Source organism: Polistes canadensis, unplaced genomic scaffold, assembly GCF_001313835.1.
Source record: "Polistes canadensis isolate GaletaPanama2010 unplaced genomic scaffold, ASM131383v1 scaffold_6, whole genome shotgun sequence".
NCBI lineage: Eukaryota > Metazoa > Arthropoda > Insecta > Hymenoptera > Vespidae > Polistes > Polistes canadensis.
The window spans coordinates 627,945-636,906 of NW_014569553.1; positions in this window are offsets into that span (position 1 = coordinate 627,945).

Below are 8,962 nucleotides of genomic sequence, written 5' to 3' on the forward strand. Positions count from 1 at the left end.
AAAAAAAAAAGAAAAAAAGAAGAGAAAAATTGTAAAAAGATGTGTAACTATATATAGAATAGATAAGATTATCTTTCAGAACGCTGTTAACTTTCTTATTTAAGAGACTACTCGAGCTGACTTCGACTGAGAGACTTTACTAAGAATGAAAAATTCGCGGTAACGATCACTCTCATAGCGACCTGTTATTACTCGGTAATAGTGTTAACTGCTTTAACGGTGATGGCGCCTTCCATTACGCGTATATGCACTTACACATGTGCACATTGTAACGCAACTACCGTGTAAAAGAGCGAAAGGCCTCGCGGTGAGAAAAGGAGACCAAAAAAAATCATTGGCTAAGTTCGTATTCGCTTTCAAAAAGGAGACCGACACTTCAGATTTTCCTAGGTGATAAAGAAAATTGCTGAAAATTGTTGGCTCCAGTTTGAATCGGAACAACGTTTAATACAACAACAACAACAACAACAAAAAGTATCTCTGACAAAACGAAAAGTTTTCAACATTTTATAACTTCTTCCCTTTTTCTCCTTTCTTCTTTTTTTTCCCTTCGTTTTACCGATACCAAGCATGCGAGTAGTATAAAATACAAGTCGTTTATAAGTTTGAATTTTTTTAACAGCTTTGAAAATTAGGCTTGCGTATTTGTTAATTGTTTATGGTATACTATAATATTGTATATTACATGCATAATTATTGTTTCCTAACTTTTTATTGTAGAATTTTATAAAAATTATTCTCACGTATATATATATGTGTGTGTGTGTGTGTGTGTGTGTGTCTATTCATAATTATGAAAGTAATCTTATTCAAAGATCTCGATTGATCACTTTTGCGTTACTTCGATCTACATTATAGTAACGTGGAAGTATTAACAAAAAAGAAAAAAAAAAAGATACATGAATGTATATGACTTAGATTACTTTCATAATCATCAGCTCATATACACCGTATATACATAGAATACCACATTGCACATGTAATTATACCCCGTTTGATAAGCAAATTGTATTTCTTCATTAACTCATTTTTACAATTTATAATAGTGCATTATGCATGTAACTGTATACACAGATCACATTATACAATTATATTTTTTTAAGTATATGTGTATAAATAAATTGTAAATATATATATATATTCGTTTACATTAATTAATTTTTACAAGTTATTATTAAATTCAGGAGAATAATATTTATAAATATATATATATATATATATACATACGTGAAAAATTATATGATGTGAACGTTTGATAAGAGAAAATCGTATAATTTCTTCATTTTCGTAATATAATTTTCGCGATAAGAGATCTTTCTCACTTTGGATACTTATTTATTTTTTATTACCTTACATTATATTGCCATACTTTTTTCGTCGTATCGTTTTTTTTTCCGTTACGTTAGATACCGTTGTAAGAAAAATACATGCAAAAAGTTACATACACTTTACGAGGTGAATTTTAATTTGAGAACGCGTATACACACCTCTAATGATCTCCAGCAACTACCACCTCCCTTTCCCTCACCCTCACCCCCAGCCCCACCACCACCACCACCACCCAGTTTCCACGTATTGATTTAAAAACGATATTTCAATATATTTTTTTTGTTTTAGTTTAGTTTTAAACCTCACTTTCCTTCCTTCCTTCCTTCCTTCCTACTGCTTAAGCTTATGCTCAACTTGTCGCACATTTGTACCGTTTTTACGGCAAAAAAAAAAAAAGAAAAAGAAAAAGAAAAGGGGAACGTAAACGTTAAGCGCATTCTTTGTGTGTACGATTTCAATTTCACCATACGAAGTCCTCGTTACGTATTGCATCCTATGGCCTTCGTAAAGATAAGACGACGGTTCCTCCCAGTGAAAGTTATTAAAACCTTGCCAACGGCTGATATATGCTGTTAGACGAGAATTCGATCGTTGATTTAACGACGTCCTTCCTGTTTCGGATAAAGAACACTGGTGGCAACGACGACGAGGAGGAGAAGAAGAAGAAAAAAAAAAGAAAAAATTAAAATAAAAGAAGATACGCGAGTAAATGAAAAGAAAAAAAGAAACGGAAAAAAATCCAAATGCATTCGGCAATGCCCAGCCCAGTCCCCCACCCCCCCTTACCCCCTACTGAAATATCGATCGAAAATCTACAGGATGTTTCAAAATATTTGAACACACGCGAATTAAAGGGGATAGTTTATATTGTTAATAATAAATTGTTAGAATTTTAAGGATGAAATGTAAAATATGTTCACACACACGATCGTATTAATTCGATGAGATATTTTTATTTTAACGTATTCATAAAATTATCCCTTTTGATATTGTGTTCATACGTTTTGATACACCCTACGTAATAATACGCGTATATATGTATTTCTACATATATTTTCATCGATAAAAGTACAATGAGGATGAGAGTAAAGAAGAAGATATAGTTAGTTGGACGATATCGAATTATTAATTAAGCTCGTTTTATAGAATTATTATTATTATTATTATTATGATTATGATTATTTTGTTACTCTCTTATCAGAGTTATGAACACACACTTAAATAAATGTTTCCAATCCTTTTTAACGTTGATCGTCGAATTTGGTAAAATATTTTTCAGATAAGTTTCAGCAACATGGTGAAACTTTCTTCCTATAAAGATCTTCCTTTTTTTTTTTTTAATTATTCGACTATTATAATAAGTATATAATTTATTAAAACGTATAAAAAAAAATAGAAATTTAGATTTAACAAAAGCCAACTGATCGATCCTTCGATAATTTCTATTATCAAATCTACCATCATTCGACATAATTTTAATTTCTTTTTGTTTCTTTTCGAAAAAAAAAAAATGATTAAAAAACGAAAACTACATTTTCAATATTCGTTATTTGTAAATAACATAACATATTTAAGATAACACAACAAAATTTCGTATATCCGATGTTAAAATCAATCTAACTATAATCGTAAAAATTGTTATAAAATCATAAAATATTTCTAAAAAAAAGAAAAAAGAAAAATCCATATATTCCAACAAAGAATATTTTCTTCTTAACAAACATATCGAGATTTCTAAGAAAAAAAAGCTGATTCGGCTAGTGTGTAGTATTGTTTCAAGTATAAAGTTCTTGAGATCCGTTTGGTACACTGAGTAATATGAGGATGGGAAGGGTGAGGGGGAGGGGGAGGGGGAGCGGGAGGAGGAGGAGGAAAGGATCGCTCCTGGCGCCACGTTATCGTAATCACCATGGACTTCCTGGTACGGCAATCGAGACGACAAGCGAGAAAGGACACGAATCCAAAGGCGTTCCTGGAATGTCCAACGTGCATCATTTCTCTTTCTCTTTAAACTTCACATATGCAAGTAAGCTGGATTGTGGCTGACGTCAGCTTGTCGACCTGGCAATTCGATCCGGTTGGAAATGTGCACACACACACACACACACACACATACAGACACATTTTATAAGTATTAAATATTATTTATTTATTTTACTCTCTTACATATATATATTTTTTGTTTTCTTTTGTGTGGCATTCAACAAATCATCCACCGAGATATTTTAATTGAGAATTTCTTTTTTAACGAAAAAAAAAAAATATCTTTTCTTATTTTTTCTTCTTCTTTTGTATATAACTTAAATAACGATATCCGATTTTAGGATGATCCAAAAAATTTGTTAGAAATAAATTGTAATAATTAATGGGAAATATAAAAATTGGAGAATAATTTTCCCTAATGAATTTCTTTTGAAAGGATATACTGTGAGCGCGCTTACGCGATATATCCGTGAATTAGAATTCTTGAAATATTTCATCCTATATACCAGGAGTAATTCGCGTTTATGCAAAATGTTCACTTATGCGAACAAATTCAATTATCGATAATGGCGTTACGTAATTTCTAATTACGTGTTCATCTTAGAGACCGGTCGTGATTAGAACTTAGAGAACGTAGTGAATTATTTTCCCGAGTGGAATATACACGTTCTTAGTTTGTCTACTACCAAGATTAAAGGATTACGTGTCTCATTACAGAATGATTTTCGTTAACGTAAAACGTCGTGGGAATAAAAAAGTTGTTATTTTCAAAAGTATTCAAAATAATTCTCACACGTGCATTTATCCAATACGTGTAAGTACGAGCAAACTGTGTAAGTAAAAGAAAAAAGATAAAAAAAAAAAAAAGAAAAAAATTAAAGAATGAAAGAAAGAAAGAAAAAAAGAAAAGGAAAAGAGTAAAAGCAGTGAAATCGTGTAAACGCACAACGTAACTTACACGTTGTTAAATATATTTGCGTACTATCCCACGATCATTATAGATAAATCTAAGAAAGTGATTTAGTTCGTAAGAAGTGAATCTTTGTTTCAACCAATTTAGGATAATTGATTATTTTAATCGTATTTTCTGATTGGCTCGTTAATTTACTTGGCCAGTTATCGAGATTTCAACTTTCTCTGATTATCGATCATTCGTCTTTTATTAGTAACTATGTAAACAAAATTGATTTCAACAAAAGCAACAAAAATTAATATCAATTTGTGTTAAATATTATTTTTTTAATATATACAAAAATAATATAATTATATATTTTCAAGCTAAATCGTGTCATTCGATCGATTCCTATTTTTTTTAATATACTTAACAAAATATCCTTTCTTTTTTTTTTATTGTTAATCCAATATTTTACATAATAATAAATATACATAGATATATTATTGTTATGCAAGACATAGTAACACGTATATTGTATTTTAAGCTCTCATTGATGATTATAAAGATTGAAAAAAGTTGCAAGAAAAACCGGAAATACAACTGGTTGTTTTATTTTAACGAATCTTTTTTCCTCCTCTTTTATTCAATGAGAAAAATCTAAGGTACTTCTAGGGCAATTAAACGTTAAATTATCGCATGGATTAGTGGAAAAACGGCTGGCTGGTGTCATCCACATACACACACACACGAGAATCGAATGAAATAACTTTTATATTTATTTTTATTATTTTTATATTTTTTATTTTCTCCGACTCGACTTAATGGAAAGGGAAAAGTCATAAAGTTGGAATGGGCCGGACAGGAAGCTGGAAGGGTCATCGTCAATACTAATATTTTTTTTCTTTTACCATAAGCTAATTTATTTTATAGTTTTCAACTAAGTCTAATCGATTTTCTCGATAATTCCACGAATATTTAAGAATTCTCACAAAATGTAATTAACAATTATGTTGTCGAATAATCGACAAAATGAAAAACAAAATAAAATGAGAATAAAAGAAGGTTCAATTAATTTTCCATACAAAATTTCAAGACTCTCTTATCAACGGGTTTGCACACACACACACACACACATACACACTTACAATTAGATTAAATAATAAAATTTAAGAATATATATTATAAATATATATATAAATACGCGAACGAACGAACAAACAAACAAACAAAAAATATCAAGTTACATTTTGTAAATATATTTAATTAACGTTTTCACCCATGAATGACATAAGTTCGTTGCATTTCACTTTGGAAAGTCTTAGGGAAGACGAAACATGGGCTCACGCATTCGAGAGGATTAGCTATCGTTACCACGTTAATAAATACCATCGCTAATGTCACAATTAGATATTAGAGGATTCCACGTTCCACTTACATGGAGAGGAGATCGTCCAGATGGCCAATCGGATTCGATTTCAAACTACGTGAAAGTTCTCTGTCGGAAATAGAGACTACGAAATTGGATCGAACGATTTGGAATATTTACTAGAAACTCAAAGGATCATTTCTACGGATAGGAAAGTTGAACGTGTCCAATTTGATATTAATGAATGTTAATGACCATTTGAAGTAGGTTCTATGCAACGATATTCAATCTATTTTTTTTTCTTTTGTGTTCTCTCTCTCTCTCTCTTTAATTTATTACATTTTTTTTTTCTACTTTTTATACGAACTTGTTATAAACACGAAGTTACGTACATACGAAATGAGTGCAAATTGTAATCAAGAAATAAAAAAGAGATCAAATTTATACTCTTATGCGATTTCGATTGTAAAGTATATATATGGAAATTAAAAATAAAAAAATAAAAAAGAAGATTAATAATAATCGAACAAATATTGGTAACTAATTATCACTTCGATGTTACGTTGATAGGTTTTTTTTTGCTTATAGCAATGATTAACGTGAACGTAAAATAAAAAAAATAAAAAAAAGAAAAACACACATACACACAAAAATGTATGAATTACGCATAAAGTTTGATATAATTGATAGAACGCATGGTAGATAAGGTAACGTTGATTGTCCAGTAATTTGACGTTTATTACGAAACGAGTATGTTTGATATAAACTGGCAAACGTGCTGCTGTCATTCCAATCGAGATGAACAGTCGAGTGAAGTGAAAATGGTTGACAGCTGGCGGCCCTGACTTCCGATCAACTACGTCGATCTCTTATGCATTATCTCTATGACTGTATACAGAGATACTCGTGTAAAACTTAGACGACTTCCGGCTTAATCTCCGCTCCGCGTTTTATATCTTACACGAGTGAATTATATATTACTATTACTATTACTACTTACCTACTATCTTCAATTATTATTTCTTATTTTAAATCTCATGGGTTGCACGTTATAATAGAATTTTTTTTTGTTTGTTCTTTTTTTTGGGAAGAAAATTACTTACATGTGCATACATACATATATATATGTGCGTGGTGTTTGGGTGTATTATACTTTATTAATAAATGAAATTCATTTATATGAAGATTAAAATGTACTTTTTTTAGATTTTATTAATTAGAATATGAATTTTTTTAAGCCGAATTTTTATAATACATATTTTTTTTAGATAATATGATCAATCGATTTTTCGCGATATAGATAAATAAAAAATAATAAATAAAGTAATTAGAGTCTTACACGAAAATTGTGTGTGTATATATATATATATATATATATATATATATATATATATGTTTTGTTTTTTTCTTTTAAATTTTCATATACGTCTGTCACGCGTGTGCTTAATTTTCTGTATTAATTATGAACATTTTTTATAATCCTATATTTGGAAGAGACAAAGACAAATACTCGAGAATAAGTCGACAGTAAATTATTTATTCTCGATTCGAGTATACAGTTTTCACCGTTTAATTAATTATTTCACGGCAAAGGGGTTCCTACATATTTCTCGAGAAACGTGTGGGTGGGAAGATCGAGAGAATCCCAACGCGAACGTTAATCATCCCATTCATCGATCCTGCAAAGATCGATGGCACCATGACACCATATATGTATATATGCATATATAAATATCTATGTGTATGTGTAAGTTCACGTAAGTTCACATTGACCTCTCCATTCTTTAAAGGTTGCTTCGAACGGTTGAGAAAAATGATTTTGCGATGATGGTAAAAAAAAAAAAAAAAGAAGAAAAAAAATTTAATACAAGCTTTAAAGTACTCTATGACACAAACTTGGATATAATTATTTAAAAGGTAGTAATAATAAAATAATAAAATAAAATGGAATATGGAAGATATTATAAACGAATTATTCGAAATAATCAAATGTGTTTGTTAATTAATAATCTAAAAATTGTCTCTTATTTATTATCAAGTCCTAATATAATTATTTTGTATTGTATATAAAATATTATTTTAATTATGACCGCCGTATTTATTTGATCATCTCGTATGCATATATTATAAGTAAAATGAGCGTACACACCAATTTCTATCATAATTTATTTGTTTTTCAAACTATTTTCTCGCGCGAGGAAGAAAACAACGAAGGAACGCGGATGTTCCGCGGAATGAAAATAACTCGGAGAATCTCTTTTTTCACTTTGTGTGTGTGTGTGTGTTTCCCTTTTTTATTTAATTTTTATTTATTTTGTTATTTACTTAGGTGGCCTCGACAATCGTATTTAATTGTCACGAATGAAAGGACATTAATGTAAGCTCGCCTTGATCGTCGTCTTTGTATGGTTGTCGCGTTGTCGTCTTCATTGTCAGATATGGTAGTCTTACTAGGTCCTTGAAAAAGAAAGGAAAGACAAGCATCTTTCAGAAGAAAGTGTACCTATGGTGTACAGTGTCCTGAAATTACCTTGACTGGTTTAACTACACATGTGTATGGAATTTCAAGGCTTTTTTTTATATTACATTGGAGGGATGTTTAATGTTCTACGAATGTCATCATTTATGATATACCAAGGTGCAGCAAACATTGCACGAAAATGTTTTCATCGTAAATCTTACACGTTATGTGTAAAATCGAGTTAATTAATTTATAAGCGAGGAAAACGTAAAGAGCAAAAAAAAAAAAAAATATGTGCATTAATTAATTGCAGTGTTAATAAAGTGAATTAAATCGACGAGACAAAATGATCTATCCTGTATTAATAAAATATGCAATAGAATATACAGTTTTTCATGAGTTATACTCAAACAAAAAGTAATTTCTCATGTGTTCGTCAATAATTCATTGAAATAATTACAACCAGTAGCTCGTGCCGATTAGAATCTTTCATCCTCGACATGATCGAGCATCGGAGGGACTTGAAATTTTTTTACTCACTACTTAAGAAGTTCTACGGTGGCTCCAAAACACTCCTACTTTGCAGCAAGTATTGCAGTCTGACGATCGAAGAGTTCCTCGATTTGGTATTGTGAAAGAGATCCATCGAAGATCCATCGAAGAGAAACCATTCCACATCTTTGAAGTGGTAGAAAATCCGTCGTTCTGTCTGTAAAATAAAATATAACAAAACGATAAGTTATCTATATGATCCAAAATCATATAAAATAAAATTGAATAAAATATAAATAAAAATGAATACTTACAATGCATTCCAATGGGATACAGCTCAGTGGCATCATGGTGATGCATCTCGCGTGAATCTAATAACGCGTTATGAACGAAAATAAGAAACTATAGATGAGTTTCTTATCGCGAAACCGAAATT